The following is a 19,567-nucleotide window of genomic DNA, read 5'->3' as shown; positions in this document are numbered from 1 at the left end:
ATTGTTCTAGATAAAACTTCCAGTGCTATATTGAATGAGAGTGGAGAAATTTGGGCCCACTTGCCTTGTTCCTGCTCATAGTAGAAATACTTTGAACTTTATTTCATTTAATATAAAGTTGGATATAGGTTTCTTATATATAGCCTTTATTATGTTGTGATATAATTGCTTCTACTTTGGATTTCTTCAGGACTTTTAACACAAAGATATGCTTTTCTGTACCTATCAAATGACCATATCACTTCTGTACTTGAATCCATTATTTTGTATGTGTGTGTTTTAAAATTTTATTATTTTATTTATTCACTTTATATCTGCTTACTGCCCCCTTCCCAGTCACCCCTTCCACAATTCTTCCTCCACCCCCTTCCCCTTTTCTTTTGAGTGGGTAGGGGCACTGTAGCTATCCCCTCACCCTAGCACATCAAGTCTCCCACTGAGGCCAGACAATGCAGCCCAGCTAGAAGAACATATTTATAACATTTGCTGTTATATATTTTGAATCATCCCTTCATCTCTGACATAAAGCTAACTTGATCATGATGAATGATTTTTGCATTTGTGTTCATCAGGGAAATGAAGCTGTAATTTTCTCCCCGACCCTTTTTGTTGTTATTTTTGTTGAATTTTTTGTTCTTTGGGCAGCATCTTCATCTTTATTGGCTTTAAGTATTAGTATGACTAGTATTAAGTATTGATATATGACTAGTTGCTTTGTTAAAAGAGCTTTGTAATGTCCCTTCCTTTTCTCTTTTTTGGGGTTAATTCTAATTTGAAGAGTTGATAAAATTCAGTAGTAAATCCTTATGGGCCTGGACTTTATTTTATTTGGGAGATTATAAATTACTACTATAACCGTATTTTCTTTTAGATTTCCCAATCTAGTGGATCTCTCTCTCTCTCTCTCTCTCTCTCTCTCTCTCTCTCTCTCTCTCTGTCTCTCTGTCTCTCTCTGTCTCTGTTTGTCTCACACACATGATAACATCTAATGATTTTCTGAATTTTACTGGTAATGGTTGTAATGGTTCCTTTTCATTTGTAATAGTATTCATTTGTGTCTTCTTTCTTCTTCTTCTGGTTAGTTTGGGTAAGAGTTTGCCAGTCTTGCTTATCTTTTTAAAGAACCAACTCTTATTTATATTGATTCTTGGTAAATAGTTTTTGCTTCTATTTAGTTAATTTCAGCCCTGATTTTGATTTCTTTCTTTTCTTTTTAAAAAATTATTACTATTTTATTTATTCACTTTACATCCTGCTCACTGTTCCCCTCCTGGTCATCCTCTCCCGTAACCCTTCCCCCTCCCTCTTCCCTTCTTCTCTGGGTGGAGCCCCCTGGGTATCCTTCCACCTTGGCACACCAAGTCTGTCAGGCTAGGCACATTTTCTCTCACTGAGGCCAAACAAGGCAGCCCAGATAGGAGAATATATCCCATGAACAGGCAACAGCTTTTGGGATAGCCCCCACTCCAGTTGTTCGGGACCTGCGTGAAAAACAAGGTGTATATCTGTTACATATGTGCAGGGAGGCATAGGTGCAACCTGCATCTGTTTAGTTGGTAGTTCAGTCTCTAAAAGCACCAAGGGTTAGTTGATTCTGTTGGTGAAGTTCTTATCCCCTTTGGGCCTGCCATCCTTCCCCCTATTCTTCCATAAGAATCCCCAAGCTCCATCCACTGTTTAGCTGTGAGTGTCTGCATCTGCATGAGTCAGCTGGTGGATGGAGCCTCTCAAAGGACAGCCATGCTAGACTCCTGTCTGCAAGCAGGATTTCAGTTTGATTTCTTTCTTGATTTGGGATTTGTATTGTTCTTTGTCTGTAGCCCTAAGGTGTGTCATTAAGTCATTTGTTTTAGATTTCTCCATCTAAAGCAGGCACCCAGAGCTAATTACCCTCTTAAGACTACCTTCACTGTATCCTGTCGATTTTGGTATGTTATGTTTTTATTTTCATTTGACTTTAGAGACTCTTAAATTTCCTACAATTTCACTAGTTCATCATTCAGTAGTATGCTTCTGTTTTGTTAGACATTAGAATAGCAGCATCTACTTGTTTAGATCTGTGTGCTTACCCTTTCCCATTCTTTCACTCTCTGTGAGTTTGTGTGTGTGGTTTTTCTTGTTAATTTATAGGCTTATTCCACTGTAGTCAGACAGAATATAAAAGATAATTTAAATGTTCAAGTATTTTTGAGACTTGCTTTATGTACTGAATTTGATCTATTTTAGAGAAAGGTCTATGTACTGCTGAGAAAACTTGCATCCTGCAGTATTCAGATGGAATGTTCTGTAGAGGTCTAAGCCCACTGATACATGATGTTGGTTAATTAATATATTTATCTATTTTCTGTTGTTGAGAAGACCTGTGAGAATAGGATATTGATATCTCCAATTACTATTGTTATTCCTCGACTTCCTATCAAGTGGTATTTGTCTAGTTCACTGGGGGTTCAGTCTTAGCAGGACCCAGGGCTTCCCCTTCCACTGGTGCTCTTACTAGGATATGCATTGCTACCTATGAGGTCAGAGTCCAGGGTCAGTCCATGTATAGTCTTTAGGTAGTGGCTTAGTCCCTGGAAGCTCTGGTTGCTTGGCATTGTTGTACTTTTGGGGTCTCGAGCCCCTTCAAGCTCTTCCAGTTCTTTCTCTGATTCCTTCAACGGGGGTCCTATTCTCAGTTCAGTGGTTTGCTGCTGGCATTCGCCTATGTATTTACAACAACTCTTATAAAGGAAACAATTCAACTGGGGCTGGCTCAGAGTTCAGAGGTTCAGTCTACTAATATCATGGCAGGAAGCATGCTGGCATGCAGTCAGACATGGTGCTGGAGAAGGAGCTGACAGTTCTACATCCAAGTCAGCAGGCAGCAGGCAGCAGGAAGAGAACTGGCTAGAGTTTCTGAGCCCACAGTGACACACTTCCTCCAGCTAGGCCACACCTATTCCAACAAGGGCATACCTTCTAATACTGCTACTACCTATGTGCGAAGGCTTCAAACACATGAATCTATGGGAGCCATTCCTATTCCAACCACTACAGATAGCTATTAATGAAATTCTGTTTTCTACAGAATAGAGTTTATCCGTACTTTGCATGTAAGTGAAGTCTACTCCAGGACTCGACTGCAAGAATATAAAAGGTATAGTGAGGTGGCATTCATGCATCAAACCAAAGACCGTGTATGGAGTCTTTCCCTTGTTTTTACTGGATGTCAACACCTAGGATAGTGATGAGAGCATCAGTTAAATGGCTGAGTTTCTGTCACCGTGGGTTTCAGAGCAACTGTGTGGGGCAGGGAATCATATTTTCCTAGAGGGTCTGATATTTTACTTATTGTATTACGAGTATTATGATTACTTCTCATCTTGCTACCTGACCAATGTGGTTTGGAAGCTTTCTTCCCCATTATGATTGTTTTTATCTGTTCTTCACAAATATGAAAGAAAGAAATGTTTAAAAATCAAATGTGGAATTCCACGAAGATGATTTAGCTACAATGTCCAAAAAGGCATGTTCCTTGGAAATTTTATGTCTGAGGTTAATCAGTCAGTGGCTCGTTTTCCAGAGGTTTAATGCTGGATTCCCTGACGTTGGTACAGGTATAGGAATTAGGAAGAGGGAGTCTCTAACCCTCTTGCTCTGCACCAGGCAGAAACTGGATTTGGAGAGTGTCATGGAGGACCATGGATATTAGAAACTAATAACCATCGAATGAGCTGCACTAATCCGGGCCTGTCACACTTTTCTGAGCCAGATAAACCTCATATTTTGCTTTTGTCTTTTCATCCTCTCTTACAATGCATGGCTGGCATCTGATTGAGCTTGTTCTTCCTGTCAACCATGGCTGGTTGGAACCTGAATAGGATTTAATTTTATTTTGAAAAATAAAGAAATGCAACAGTTCTTGCCCTGTGCGTACATAGAACAGTTGGTACTGGTTACAAATGGGCTAATTGATAATTCTGGTGGATGCTATGCAGGCAAATGAATAATGCATAGTGATAGAAGTCTGTGTTTCTCTGTACTTTACTCAGTGGCTTAGCTGTCTTACAGGCTAAGCAAATAATGTCACCTTTGCTTTGTGGATTAGCTCAGGCTGTGTCAAATTCAAGATATATGTGTAATGCTTCTGTCGTTTTTGCCTCCCAACCCCCAGGCTCCTTAATAAGTGTTCTTGACTCCAGACTTATTTAACATGAGCTCAAGAAAAGCAGGGTCATGAAAATAAATTGGCCACTACTATTTTGAAACCAAGATTTCACAGTGTCTAATAAATCAGGCAAAAATATCTTTCAGTATTATTTGTATTCCTATGACCATTTTTAGCTTGTCTAATTAGACACTGCTTATACCTAAACGTTATTATGTGCAAAGAATATTAGGAAAAGATCGGTATCCTAGGTGTTATACATGAGAATAAAGACTCTAAGATTCAAAAGTCTTTCTTTAATCAGGTAGAATTGTTGGAAAAGAAAAGCCGTTAGGCAGGAGTTAAGGGCTAATGAGAAGAAATAGTGTGAACTCAGCGGATTTAGTGCCATGATCTCATTTTGAGAACAAAATTTAAAAAAGGAGAGAGAGAGAGAGAGAGAGAGAGAGAGAGAGAGAGAGAGAGAGAGAGAGAGGTGTTAATAGTTTGTGTTCTTTTATTGGGAAGGGCAAATGGATAAAAGTTCACACTGTTCACATGCGACATAGCACACCTGACTGTACCTCAGTACTCCAGGCTGGCAATTGTTCCTCTGTCTCCCTGCAATAGATTTTTGATAGAGGGTAATGCCATATGAAAGGGCAGTCAAAATTATTTAGGAGAAATGCTGAATATAGTTTATCTAGACTTGCCTTGGAGGAATATTGGAAGAAGCCAAGAATGAAAGGGTTTTAAGTTATATAATGGTGTGGGGTAGTTTTTTTGTGGGGGTAGTAATTCTTTTTTATTATCTATCTATCTATCTATCTATCTATCTATCTATCTATCTATCTATCTATCTATCTATCTATCATCTATCTATCATCTATTCATTTTAATTCAAAAACATTTAACTGACATATCAAGACATAAGAATTATACTTTTCTGTGGTACATTAATATATGTGTTTGTTAGTTCATATATTTAAACATTTGTTATTTGCTTGTGCTAAAACCAGTCAAGTCACTTTCTTCTGGCCTTTGGAAGTGTGCCGAGCCTACAGTTATCTACAGTGACTATGACTTTGCTGTAGAGATGCACACTAGAACCTCCTTGTTCTCTCTAGTCATAGCTCACCTATCTCTTTCCATGACCCTCTTACCTTCAGCTTGTGGGAGCCACTATTCTACTCTGGATATTTTTTTCATATTTTATGTAGGATGAGGTAAATGAGTTGGTGCTTGACCAACAGGGAAAGGACTAACCTTTGCTTGACATACCTAGGGCAGCACTGAATATTGTGAGTTGTTTCTTCCCCTGGTTCTTGTCATGTCAGCCCAGGAAATAAATCATGTGATGGCAAACTGCCCTGCTTCACATCAGAAACATATACTGGGGGTGAAGCTCCAGCTGGGTGTCTGGAGTCAGCTGATACTCATAGGCAGCTAGACTTTCTTCTACTTACGTTCTTTTCCTCATCCCTCCCCCTTTGTCCTGGAAACAGGATGTGATACAGAAGGCAATGAACATCTTGTATTGATTTTAAACATATCAAGGGACCACCTTCACATGTAACACAATATCTACTCTTTGTATCCCAACCATACCTTGTGTAGTACCAGGTATGTGCTGTGTGTACAATGACTTTCAATTAATGAACATATGGCTGAATGAATAAATCCTGGTTCAGAGAGAAAAATAAGCCTGAATTTTTTAAAAAGAAGTGTAATCATTTTATTTGGATGATATTTAAACCCATTTAAGGCCATGTTAAGGCCACAGCTTAAGAACCATAATGACAGACATTTCAGGGCACACAGTGTTTGCAACTGAGATGGAGGAAACTCTTGGCATACTCATGATGTATATAAAAGCTGTAACTGAAAATAAAGGTGTGTTAAAATAGGAGTTTGTCCTTCCACTTCCCCACCTCACCTGATAACGTTAATGACACCAGTTCCTCCATGCCAAGGCTGTTTTCATTTCCAGAAGCAGTCTTTCTTATAAGCCTGAATTTTATGTGCCTCTAGTGGTTAAAATATCTTTCTATGTACAGGTATGCAAAATAAAATGTATTCTTTAGGTAAAATCAAAGAACTTCCATCAGTATCTCATAATAGTCTTTATTTAAGTATAACATGAGATTAATTTTCTTTTCTGTGCCCCTTGGAAGAAATTTTTAGGATTGTTCTGTAGCCAGTCTCTTTGCTGTTCATTATTAGTTTTGGCTTCTTGAACACCTAGAACAAAGTTGTGATCAGTGTGAGTTGATGTCAATCAAATTTCCTGTCAGTTCAGAAGCTGGGAGCAATTAGGAATGTATGTATTTCCCCACCTGAGCTTTGTGGTCTCCTTCTCCATCTACCAGGACATGCCAGTGGGTATCAGAAGTTGGAGATGGAGGAAAGTGGGGGGCATGTGAGGTCTTTCTTGATTGGCAGCCCTAGAAATGTTACTAACCACTGGGCTCACTGCAAGATCAGAGCTGAATCTTGGGTTGCTTGGGACTACCCTCTGTCAGTTCTGGGGATGCTTGCAGCTCCATTGAGGTGAGTGCTATGGCTGCTATGTTTGCTTAGGGTTTGCTCAGAGTTCCTGTCCTGGGTCTCCTGACAGTTCACCTTTAGCCTGTATTCTGAGAGCTTGTGAGAAATTACATCTTTTGGGTTCAGATTCCTGACTTAAAATCGAACTCAAATGAATGAACAGGCCGGTACTTAGCTCCAGTCCAGACTACCCCGAACAACAGACTTGTGTCTCACACCAGTTTCCAGGCTACCCCCCAACAAAGCCTAGGTCTAGCACCAGTTTCCAGGTTATTCCCCAACAAATCTGTACCCCAGGTTACAAGTCTGCCACTCCTTAATAACCACCAATCAGGAAGAAAGCAAAAGTTAAGTTTATAATGGCCCCCATATCAGATGTGTACCAGGCTAGATACTCTCTTCTCACCTCTATAAATGCTTGCCTAAAATTAGGCTCAGGGCTCCACCTCCTTGCTGTGTCAGGGTTGGCGAAGAGCCCAAGATTGAGTTTGTAATAGAGACCCTAATGTGATTACATTGGAATCGGCTCCTTGGTAGTCTTTTGTGGTTCACAAACACTTCCTGGCAGAACACTTGCTGTATTCTAAGCCATCTTTTGTAAGACCTGTGCTGGTACCCTCCTTCCCCTTTCACTCCTGCCCACAAACATACAAACCGCAAAACATACGAACTTTTAACTCACCATTGGTGGTAATTTAATTACTGTCTCAACATAGTAATTTTTGTCATTCGTGCAGATCAACTCAATTTCAGCCATGTCTCAAATGTGAATCAGACCCAAGTCATTGTTCCTCAGGCCCATGTCACTCACGGGCTTCCATAACTCTCTGTCTGTATTAGTCCCTATCAGTCCCATTTCAGGGAAGAGGGAAATGGAAATCCTACAGTTGATGGTCATAGCCATCCTTGTACTTGCCACTGTCTATCTCTCTCAGCATTAGTTTGAGGAGCACAGACGCCTCATTGCCAATGCCATGTGGTGGTCTACAGAATTCATTCTGAGACGTGAGAAGGGTTGGCTTTTATCATCCTGGAGCCACAGCTGAGAGTGAGGTAAGCAGTGGTTCCGTATGCTCACCCAAATGCTATAGTCATGAGAGATCATTTGCAGTACTCGAGTCTTCAAAACTATCCAAGATGGGTCATTTACAGATGGGATGTACAAAGGAATGTTAAACAATTTAAACTTTAGAGTAGCAGATGGATGATGATTTTTTTTTTTCTGTTTTTATTTATTTTATTTATTTTTTTTTCATCTTTATTAACTTGGGTATTTCTTATTTACATTTCTTTTTTTTTTTTTATTAACTTGAGTATTTCTTATATACATTTCGAGTGTTATTCCCTTTCCCGGTTTCCGGACAAACATCCCCCTCCCCCCTCCCCTTCCTTATGGGTGTTCCCCTCCCAACCCTCCCCCCATTGCTGCCCTCCCCCCATAGACTAGTTCACTGTGGGTTCAGTCTTAGCAGGACCCAGGGCTTCCCCTTCCACTGGTGCTCTTACTAGGATATTCATTGCTACCTATGGGGTCAGAGTCCAGGGTCAGTCCATGTATAGTCTTTAGGTAGTGGCTTAGTCCCTGGAAGCTCTGGTTGCTTGGCATTGTTGTACTTTTGGGGTCTCGAGCCCCTTCAAGCTCTTCCAGTTCTTTCTCTGATTCCTTCAATAGGGGACCTATTCTCAGTTCAGTGGTTTGCTGCTGGCATTCGCCTCTATATTTGCTGTATTCTGGCTGTGTCTCTCAGGAGCGATCTACATCCGGCTCCTGTCGGTCTGCACTTCTTTGCTTCATCCATCTTGTCTAATTGGGTGGCTGTATATGTATGGGCCACATGTGGGGCAGGCTCTGAATGGGTGTTCCTTCAGTCTCTGTTTTAATCTTTGCCTCTCCCTTCCCTGCCAAGGGTATTCTTTTTCCTCATTTAAAGAAGGAGTGAAGCATTCACATTTTGATCATCCGTCTTGAGTTTCGTTTGTTCTAGGGATCTAGGGTAATTCAAGCATTTGGGCTAATAGCCACTTATCAATGAGTGCATACCATGTATGTCTTTCTGTGATTGGGTTAGCTCACTCAGGATGATATTTTCCAGTTCCAACCATTTGCCTACGAATTTCATAAACTCGTTGTTTTTGATAGCTGAGTAATATTCCATTGTGTAGATGTACCACATTTTCTGTATCCATTCCTCTGTTGAAGGGCATCTGGGTTCTTTCCAGCTTCTGGCTATTATAAATAAGGCTGCGATGAACATAGTGGAGCACGTGTCTCTTTTATATGTTGAGGCATCTTTTGGGTATATGCCCAAGAGAGGTATAGCTGGATCCTCAGGCAGTTCAATGTCCAATTTTCTGAGGAACCTCCAGACTGATTTCCAGAATGGTTTTACCAGTCTGCAATCCCACCAACAATGGAGGAGTGTTCCTCTTTCTCCACATCCTTGCCAGCATCTGCTGTCACCTGAGTTTTTGATCTTAGCCAATCGCACTGGTGTGAGGTGAAATCTCAGGGTTGTTTTGATTTGCATTTCCCTTATGACTAAAGATGTTGAACATTTCTTTAGGTGTTTCTCAGCCATTCGGCATTCCTCAGCTGTGAATTCTTTGTTTAGCTCTGAACCCCATTTTTTAATAGGGTTATTTGTTTCCCTGCGGTCTAACTTCTTGAGTTCTTTGTATATTTTGGAAATAAGGCCTCTATCTGTTGTAGGATTGGTAAAGATCTTTTCCCAATCTGTTGGTTGCCGTTTTGTCCTAACCACAGTGTCCTTTGCCTTACAGAAGCTTTGCAGTTTTATGAGATCCCATTTGTCGATTCTTGATCTTAGAGCATAAGCCATTGGTGTTTTGTTCAGGAAATTTTTTCCAGTGCCCATGTGTTCCAGATGCTTCCCTAGTTTTTCTTCTATTAGTTTGAGTGTGTCTGGTTTGATGTGGAGGTCCTTGATCCACTTGGACTTAAGCTTTGTACAGGGTGATAAGGATGGATCGATCTGCATTCTTCTACATGTTGCCCTCCAGTTGAACCAGCACCATTTGCTGAAAATACTATCTTTTTTCCATTGGATGGTTTTGGCTCCTTTGTCAAAAATCAAGTGACCATAGGTGTGTGGGTTCATTTCTGGGTCTTCAATTCTATTCCATTGGTCTATCTGTCTGTCTCTGTACCAATACCATGCAGTTTTTATCACTATTGCTCTGTAATACTGCTTGAGTTCAGGGATAGTGATTCCCCCTGAAGTCCTTTTATTGTTGAGGATAGCTTTAGCTATCCTGGGTTTTTTGTTATTCCAGATGAATTTGCGTATTGTTCTGTCTAACTCTTTGAAGAATTGGATTGGTATTTTGATGGGGATTGCATTGAATCTGTAGATTGCTTTTGGTAAAATGGCCATTTTTACCATATTAATCCTGCCAATCCATGAGCATGGGAGATCTTTCCATCTTCTGAGGTCTTCTTCAATTTCTTTCCTCAGTGTCTTGAAGTTCTTATTGTACAGATCTTTTACTTGCTTGGTTAGAGTCACACCGAGGTACTTTATATTATTTGGGTCTATTATGAAGGGTGTCGTTTCCCTAATTTCTTTCTCGGCTTGTTTCTCTTTTGTATAGAGGAAGGCAACTGATTTATTTGAGTTAATTTTATACCCAGCCACTTTGCTGAAGTTGTTTATCAGCTTTAGTAGTTCTCTGGTGGAACTTTTGGGATCACTTAAATATACTATCATGTCATCTGCAAATAGTGATATTTTGACCTCTTCTTTTCCGATCTGTATCCCTTTGATCTCCTTTTGTTGTCTGATTGCTCTGGCTAGAACTTCAAGAACTATATTGAATAAGTAGGGAGAGAGTGGGCAGCCTTGTCTAGTCCCTGATTTTAGTGGGATTGCTTCAAGTTTCTCTCCATTTAGTTTAATGTTAGCAACTGGTTTGCTGTATATGGCTTTTACTATGTTTAGGTATGGGCCTTGAATTCCTATTCTTTCCAGGACTTTTATCATGAAGGGGTGTTGAATTTTGTCAAATGCTTTCTCAGCATCTAATGAAATGATCATGTGGTTCTGTTCTTTCAGTTTGTTTATATAATGGATCACGTTGATGGTTTTCCGTATATTAAACCATCCCTGCATGCCTGGGATGAAGCCTACTTGATCATGGTGGATGATTGTTTTGATGTGCTCTTGAATTCGGTTTGCCAGAATTTTATTGAGTATTTTTGCGTCGATATTCATAAGGGAAATTGGTCTGAAGTTCTCTTTCTTTGTTGTGTCTTTGTGTGGTTTAGGTATAAGAGTAATTGTGGCTTCGTAGAAGGAATTCGGTAGGGCTCCATCTGTTTCAATTTTGTGGAATAGTTTGGATAATATTGGTATGAGGTCTTCTATGAAGGTTTGATAGAATTCTGCACTAAACCCGTCTGGACCTGGGCTCTTTTTGGTTGGGAGACCTTTAATGACTGCTTCTATTTCCTTAGGAGTTATGGGGTTGTTTAACTGGTTTATCTGTTCCTGATTTAACTTCGATACCTGGTATCTGTCTAGGAAATTGTCCATTTCCTGAAGATTTTCAAATTTTGTTGAATATAGGTTTTTATAGTAAGATCTGATGATTTTTTGAATTTCCTCCGAATCTGTAGTTATGTCTCCCTTTTCATTTCTGATTTTGTTAATTTGGACACACTCTCTGTGTCCTCTCGTTAGTCTGGCTAAGGGTTTATCTATCTTGTTGATTTTCTCAAAGAACCAACTTTTGGTTCTGTTGATTCTTTCTATGGTCCTTTTTGTTTCTACTTGGTTGATTTCAGCTCTGAGTTTGATTATTTCCTGCCTTCTACTCTTCCTGGGTGTATTTGCTTCTTTTTGCTCTAGAGCTTTTAGGTGTGCTGTCAAGCTGCTGACATATGCTCTTTCCTGTTTCTTTCTGCAGGCACTCAGCGCTATGAGTTTTCCTCTTAGCACAGCTTTCATTGTGTCCCATAAGTTTGAGTATGTTGTATCTTCATTTTCATTAAATTCTAAAAAGTTTTTAATTTCTTTCTTTATTTCTTCCTTGACCAGGTTATCATTGAGTAGAGCATTGTTCAATTTCCACGTATATGTGGGCATTCTTCCCTTATTGTTATTGAAGACCAGTTTTAGGCCGTGGTGGTCCGATAGCACGCATGGGATTATTTCTATCTTTCTGTACCTGTTGAGGTCCGTTTTTTGACCAATTATATGGTCAATTTTGGAGAAAGTACCATGAGGAGCTGAGAAGAAGGTATATCCTTTTGCTTTAGGATAGAATGTTCTATAAATATCCGTTAAGTCCATTTGGCTCATGACTTCTCTTAGTCTGTCTACATCACTGTTTAATTTCTGTTTCCCTGATCTGTCCATTGATGAGAGTGGGGTGTTGAAATCTCCCACTATTATTGTGTGAGGTGCAATGTGTGTTTTGAGCTTTAGTAAGGTTTCTTTTACATATGTAGGTGCCCTTGTATTTGGGGCATAGATATTTAGGATTGAGAGTTCATCTTGGTTGATTTTTCCTTTGATGAATATGAAGTGTCCTTCCTTATCTTTTTTGATGACTTTTAGTTGGAAATTGATTTTATTTGATATTAGAATGGCTACTCCAGCTTGCTTCTTCTGACCATTTGCTTGGAAAGTTGTTTTCCAGCCTTTCACTCTGAGGTAGTGTCTGTCTTTGTCTCTGAGGTGTGTTTCCTGTAGGCAGCAGAATGCAGGGTCCTCGTTGCGTATCCAGTTTGTTAATCTATGTCTTTTTATTGGGGAGTTGAGGCCATTGATATTGAGAGATATTAAGGAATAGTGATTATTGCTTCCCGTTATATTCATATTTGATGTGAGGTTATGTTTGTGTGCTTTCATTCTCTTTGTTTTGTTGCCAAGACGATTAGTTTCTTGCTTCTTCTAGGGTATAGCTTGCCTCCTTATGTTGGGCTTTACCATTTATTATCCTTTGTAGTGCTGGATTTGTAGAAAGATATTGTGTAAATTTGGTTTTGTCATGGAATATCTTGGTTTCTCCATCAATGTTAATTGAGAGTTTTGCTGGATACAGTAATCTGGGCTGGCATTTGTGTTCTCTTAGGGTCTGTATAACATCAGTCCAGGATCTTCTGGCCTTCATAGTTTCTGGCGAGAAGTCTGGTGTGATTCTGATAGGTCTCCCTTTATATGTTACTTGACCTTTTTCCCTTACTGCTTTTAATATTCTTTCTTTATTTTGTGCGTTTGGTGTTTTGACAATTATGTGACGGGAGGTGTTTCTTTTCTGGTCCAATCTATTTGGAGTTCTGTAGGCTTCCTGTATGTCTATGGGTATCTCTTTTTTTAGGTTAGGGAAGTTTTCTTCTATGATTTTGTTGAAGATATTTACTGGTCCTTTGAGCTGGGAGTCTTCACTCTCTTCTATACCTATTATCCTTAGGTTTGATCTTCTCATTGAGTCCTGGATTTCCTGTATGTTTTGGACCAGTAGCTTTTTCCGCTTTACATTATCTTTGACAGTTGAGTCAATGATTTCTATGGAATCTTCTGCTCCTGAGATTCTCTCTTCCATCTCTTGTATTCTGTTGGTGAAGCTTGTATCTACAGCTCCTTGTCTCTTCTTTTGGTTTTCTATATCCAGGGTTGTTTCCATGTGTTCTTTCTTGATTGCTTCTATTTCCATTTTTAATTCCTTCAACTGTTTGATTGTGTTTTCCTGGAATTCTTTCAGGGGTTTTTGCGATTCCTCTCTGTAGGCTTTTACTTGTTTATTAATGTTTTCCTGTGCTTCCCTAAGTGTGTTCAGGTCTTTCCTGAAGTCCTCCAGCATCATGATCAAATATGATTTTGAAACTAGATCTTGCTTTTCTGGTGTGTTTGGATATTCCATGTTTGTTTTGGTGGGAGAATTGGGCTCCGATGATGGCATGTAGTCTTGGTTTCTGTTGCTTGGGTTCCTGCGCTTGCCTCTCGCCATCAGATTATCTCTAGTGTTACTTTGTTCTGCTATTTCTGACAGTGGCTAGACTGTCTTATAAGCCTGTGTGTCAGGAGTGCTGTATACCTGTTTTCCTCTCTTTCAGTCAGTTATGGGGACAGAGTGTTCTGCTTTCGGGCGTGTAGTTTTTCCTCTCTACAGGTCTTCAGCTGTTCCTGTGGGCCTGTGTCTTGAGTTCACCAGGCAGCTTTCTTGCAGCAGAAAATTTGGTCTTACCTGTGGTCCCGAGGCTCAGGTTTGCTCGTGGGGTGCTGTTCAGGGGCTCTCTGCAGCGGCAGCAACCAGGAAGACCTGTGCCGCCCCTTCCGGGAGCTTCAGTGCACCAGGGTTCCAGATGGTCTTTGGCTTTTTCCTCTGGCGTCCGAGATGTGTGTGCAGGGAGCAGTCTCTTCTGGGTTCCCAGGCCTGTCTGCCTCTCTGAAGGTTTAGCTCTCCCTCCCACGGGATTTGGGTGCAGAGAACTGTTTATCCGGTCTGTTTCCTTCAGGGTCCGGCGGTGTCTCTGGCAGGGGTCCTGCCGCTCCTGGGCCCTCCCCCACGGGAGCCCAGAGGCCTTATACAGTTTCCTCTTGGGCCAGGGATGTGGGCAGGGGTGAGCAGTGTTGGTGGTCTCTTCCGCTCTGCAGCCTCAGGAGTGCCCACCTGACCAGGCGGTTGGGTCTCTCTCTCACCGGGTCTGGGAGCAGAGAGCTGCTGCGGGCCGGGATCCGCGGGTGTGGGACTTCCGGTAAACACAGAACGTGCCCGGTTCTAGAGAAATTCTGCTTCCGTGTGTCCCAAGCTCACCAGGCAGCTTTCTTGCAGCAGAAAATTTGGTCTTACCTGTGGTCCCGAGGCTCAAGTTCGCTCGTGGGGTGCTGCCCAGGGGCTCTCTGCAGCGGCAGCAACCAGGAAGACCTGTGCCGCCTCTTCCGGGAGCTTCAGTGCACCAGGGTTCCAGATGGTCTTTGGCTTTTTCCTCTGGCGTCCGAGATGTGTGTGCAGGGAGCACTCTCTTCTGGTTTCCCAGGCCTGTCTGCCTCTCTGAAGGTTTAGCTCTCCCTCCCACGGGATTTGGGTGCAGAGAACTGTTTATCCGGTCTGTTTCCTTCAGGGTCCGGCGGTGTCTGTGGCAGGGGTCCTGCCGCTCCTGGGCCCTCCCCCACGGGAGCCCAGAGGCCTTATACAGTTTCCTCTTGGGCCAGGGATGTGGGCAGGGGTGAGCAGTGTTGGTGGTCTCTTCCGCTCTGCAGCCTCAGGAGTGCCCACCTGACCAGGCGGTTGGGTCTCTCTCTCACCGGGTCTGGGAGCAGAGAGCTGCTGCGGGCCGGGATCCGCGGGTGTGGGACTTCCGGTAAACACAGAACGTGCCCGGTTCTAGAGAAATTCTGCTTCCGTGTGTCCCAAGCTCACCAGGCAGCTTTCTTGCAGCAGAAAATTTGGTCTTACCTGTGGTCCCGAGGCTCAGGTTTGCTCGTGGGGTGCTGTTCAGGGGCTCTCTGCAGCGGCAGCAACCAGGAAGACCTGTGCCGCCCCTTCCGGGAGCTTCAGTGCACCAGGGTTCCAGATGGTCTTTGGCTTTTTCCTCTGGCGTCCGAGATGTGTGTGCAGGGAGCAGTCTCTTCTGGGTTCCCAGGCCTGTCTGCCTCTCTGAAGGTTTAGCTCTCCCTCCCACGGGATTTGGGTGCAGAGAACTGTTTATCCGGTCTGTTTCCTTCAGGGTCCGGCGGTGTCTCAGGCACAGGGGTCCTGCCGCTCCTGGGCCTTCCCCCACGGGAGCCCAGAGGCCTTATACAGTTTCCTCTTGGGCCAGGGATGTGGGCAGGGGTGAGCAGTGTTGGTGGTCTCTTCCGCTCTGCAGCCTCAGGAGTGCCCACCTGACCAGGCGGTTGGGTCTCTCTCTCACCGGGTCTGGGAGCAGAGAGCTGCTGCGGGCCGGGATCGGATGATGATTTTTAAAAGTGGTGTTTCACGGAGAGGCAAAGAGAAAACCCTGGGTGTAACCAGTAGTCAGTTCTCTAGTCTCTCTTGCTAGGGTGGAAATGATCTTTTCATACATGTGTGTGAAGTTTGCTTCCTCTTCCTTTTTCCTCTTTCTGCCTTTTTCCCCCTTCTGAATGTATTTTGGTGATATTTTGATTATTATTTTTAATACATAATTTCTAGTGTCTAACAAATTAGGAGATCGAATCTAATTTTTCCATTTACACTTTAAACAGGTAATCATTTTGAAAACAGACTTCAGTGAGCATTTGTTTTAAGTTTCTAAGATTGGGCACTATGAGTTGGTAGCTTAGTACCCAGTGTTCTTTAGTGCAGGTTCTAAGTTTCAGTACTAAGCTGTTTTGTTTAGACATACCCAAGTCAGGTACCAGGAAAGATTTTAATATTCTTAGAGGAAGATGCTAAACATATCTCATCTGATAAAAACAAATGTGTGATCTGTGTCCTGCCTATTTGTTCTGTCCTGCAGGACAGTCGATGAAGGTGCAGAGGGTAGAGAATGGGGGACAAGAGAAGTGAAGAAGGACGCCAAGACAAGAGTCTGATCAAGGTGATAATTTCATTTTTTCCCAAGGCTGAATTTATACCATAGCAGGGGTCACAGAGGGAGTGGGGAAGTGGGAAACATTTACGAAGGCCAAGGACACTGTTCCTGTGGTCAGGCAATTGGCTGACGTCAACAGGATGTCAGAAAGGTCACAAGTTTGTCTATCATTAGGCATCCTGACCACCAGATTAGCCTTCTGCAGCTGGCTGGGGATTTTCCATGAACCCAATCATACTTAACTCTAACCATAATATTAACATCAATAATGGAGGGTTTTAAGGTCATCACTCCCAACAGATCTGTAGATTTGGGTCAATTTGATTATAAAACATATCAAAGAAATAGAATTTCTGCGGATGTTTAAATGGATTAATTAATTTTAAAAGTATGTTCTGAAGGCCAGCAAGATGACTTGCTAAGTCAGGTTGCTTGCCCCACGAACATGGCATCATTTGGTCCCTGGGACCTACATAAATGTAGAAGACAAGAACTGACTCCACAGAGTTGATTTTTGACCTCACACGTGTGCCTTGGCACCCCATCCCCTGCTATACATACATCATAGGCATATATGTGCACACACACATATGTTTTAAAACTATCCTCTGAATGCATATTCTGAGCTAGGCAGTAGAGTCAGGTGTCTGGGTACAACAGTGATCAGGACAGAGCCCCTTCAGTAGTCAGATGTTTGTGCACCATAATATCTTTAACTCTAGTCAAAAGGCTTTTCATTTCTAGGTAGGAATTCTTCAGGGGCCTATGTTTGAAAGGAATGTGGAAATAATATACACATCTCCCCGGTGAGAAAGTTGAAACAGGAGGATAGAAGCCTGGCTTCGGCTTTATCTGTCTACAGCAGTAGCTCTCAGGGTCACCTTGCATCCGCTTTATTTTCTCAAAGCCCCTTTCCCTTGGCAACACAGTACTATGGAGATCGTAATTGCCCGCACAGTGTTTGAAAACCTTCAGAGGCAGACTGCTGTAACTGTGAAATAATATTTAAAAAAGAAAACAAAAGACTTTGAGACTCGGTGTTGGCTTTTCCCTTCTTAAGGCAAATACCTGTTGTTTTTTCTCAGTGAGTCTAAGGAGATAATGGAACTTGCCAAATATTTATGATCCATTTCTTTTTCCTTTCCTTTTCTTTCTTTCTTTTTCTTTTTTGCTTTGTTGTTTGAATCCTGTGGGAGGAATTTTGATTAATCATAATTGCTCACTTTCAGCAGGTGACCTCATTATTTTTCCTATTTTAACAATTGCTTGACAAGTATTATTTAAAAAAATAGTCAGGGAAATGCTATTCTCATGATCTTGACGTTCAAGCACGGTGTTTGTCACCTGCCAGCATTTGTTCCATGCATTGCCCTGAGCTCTTAAGCCATTTTCAATATCTATGAACTTTTATACATGCATCAAAAATATAGGAGTATGAACCATGTCAGGACCTCAACACAGCTTATATTTGCCAAGCTGTGTGGCTGCATCTTCCTTGGGAAATGCTCTCCCCTCTCCTCCTTAACTAACCTGCACAGCTTCTTCCCCACCATTATCTGCAGCTGCTCACCCTTGAAGATCACACCAAACCTATTGGAGCTGTTCTTAACAAAGTCCTTCTGGTTATTACCCAGCACCCTCTTTCTCTACAAAGGGCAGAGTACTTGATTTTATGGTGAATGAAACTCAGATCTCCGGAGAAACAAGGCTTTTCCCCCATCCATGTGGTACACCTTGGATGATGTCCTGTCTGATGCTATTGGGTTCCAGCAGTGTCAATGTGTGTACTTTATGTGTAATTTTAACGTCAGAGCTACAAAGTAAAAGGTTCTTTAAGAGTTTCTGTTGCCTGATTTCTTATTCCCCATTCCCTGTGATATAATTGCATAATGTTTGTAGGATTATCAGGAGACCAGTAATGACAAAATCCAATAACATACACATGAGGCAAGGTGTGTGTGTGTGTGTGTGTGTGTGTGTGTGTATGTATAAGTGTGTGAGTATGTGAGTGTGTATATGTATGTATGTGACTATGTATGTGAGTGTGTATTTGTGTGTCTGCATGAGTGTGTGTATGTGAATGTGTTTGCATGTGTGAGTGTGTATATGTGGGTATATAGTATGTATATGAATGTGTATGGGTATGCATATGTGTGTGCATGTGAGTGTGTATATGTGAGTGTGTGTGAGTATATATGTGTGTGTGAATGTATATGTGAGTGTGTGTATATGTGTGTATTGAGTGTGTGTCTAGTGTGTGAGTTGCACATTTTAGCAACTACTGAACTCTGTCTCTTATGGGTTGATTTCAGAATATTCTTTTTTTCCCCCGTTTTTTCTTTATTAACTTGAGTATTTCTTATTTACATTTCGAATGTTATTCCCTTTCCCGGTTTCCAGGCCAACATCCTCCTAACCCCTCCCCCTCCCCTTCTCTATAGGTGTTCCCCTCCCCGTCCTCCCCCCATTACCGCCATCCCCTCAACAATCACGTTCACTGGGGGTTCAGTCTTAGCAGGACCAAGGGCTTCCCCTTCCACTGGTGCTCTTACTAGGCTATTCATTGCTACCTATGAGGTCAGAGTCCAGGGTCAGTCCATGTATAGTCTTTCGGTAGTGGCTTAGTCCCTGGAAGCTCGATTTCAGAATATTCTTGTAACTCTATGTGTAATACTCTTAATTATGCCTGGGTGACACTGATCTTGGTGGCAGTCTTTGTTGAGAGTGGGATGTTCAGCCAGTGATACACATTGTTTCGAATAGAATAAGCTCCAAAGGTCATAGCACTCTGACGAACTCTGAGTTTGTTCCACTCTATCAAAGACGTTGCCGTTGGGAAGCATCACTAAGCTACAGGCCACAGGGCGTAGACCAAAGAGGTGCCAGTGAGTGGAATGGAGGGACCTGAATGAACTCAAGTAAAATAGTGAAAATGATGTAAAACACAGTTCTGCTCAGATAAGAATTTTCTTCCCATCTTGATAGGAGATGCAGTTGCAGAGAAGCAGTTTTAACAACACAGTGACATTACACAACAATGGTGTGCTTCCAGTTGTGCTAACAAAAAGAAGATGTGCTAGAAACACAGTTTGTGTTTTTTCCTGGCCAGGTGTGGATTAGTTAGGCCACAGACTCCTCTGGTCTGAGTTTGTCTGCAGGGTTTCTGGCTACCTTACTGGGGGTGGGGCTAGGGGTGGGGTTGCTACTGCATTGGACCTTTCTGGTGTTATTATTATTGTTATTATTTTAGGAGCACTTCTTTTCTCTTTCCTGCCTTTAGGGCTGACATGGCGGTGGGGAAGGGTTCCTCCAATCTCCTTCATTAGTCTGTGCTAGTGTGGTCAGCGATACAGTTATCAGTAGCTTCTTTTATA

This window comes from Rattus norvegicus, chromosome 2, assembly GCF_036323735.1.
Source record: "Rattus norvegicus strain BN/NHsdMcwi chromosome 2, GRCr8, whole genome shotgun sequence".
Lineage (NCBI taxonomy): Eukaryota > Metazoa > Chordata > Mammalia > Rodentia > Muridae > Rattus > Rattus norvegicus.
Note: the sequence above shows the minus strand (reverse complement) of the source record.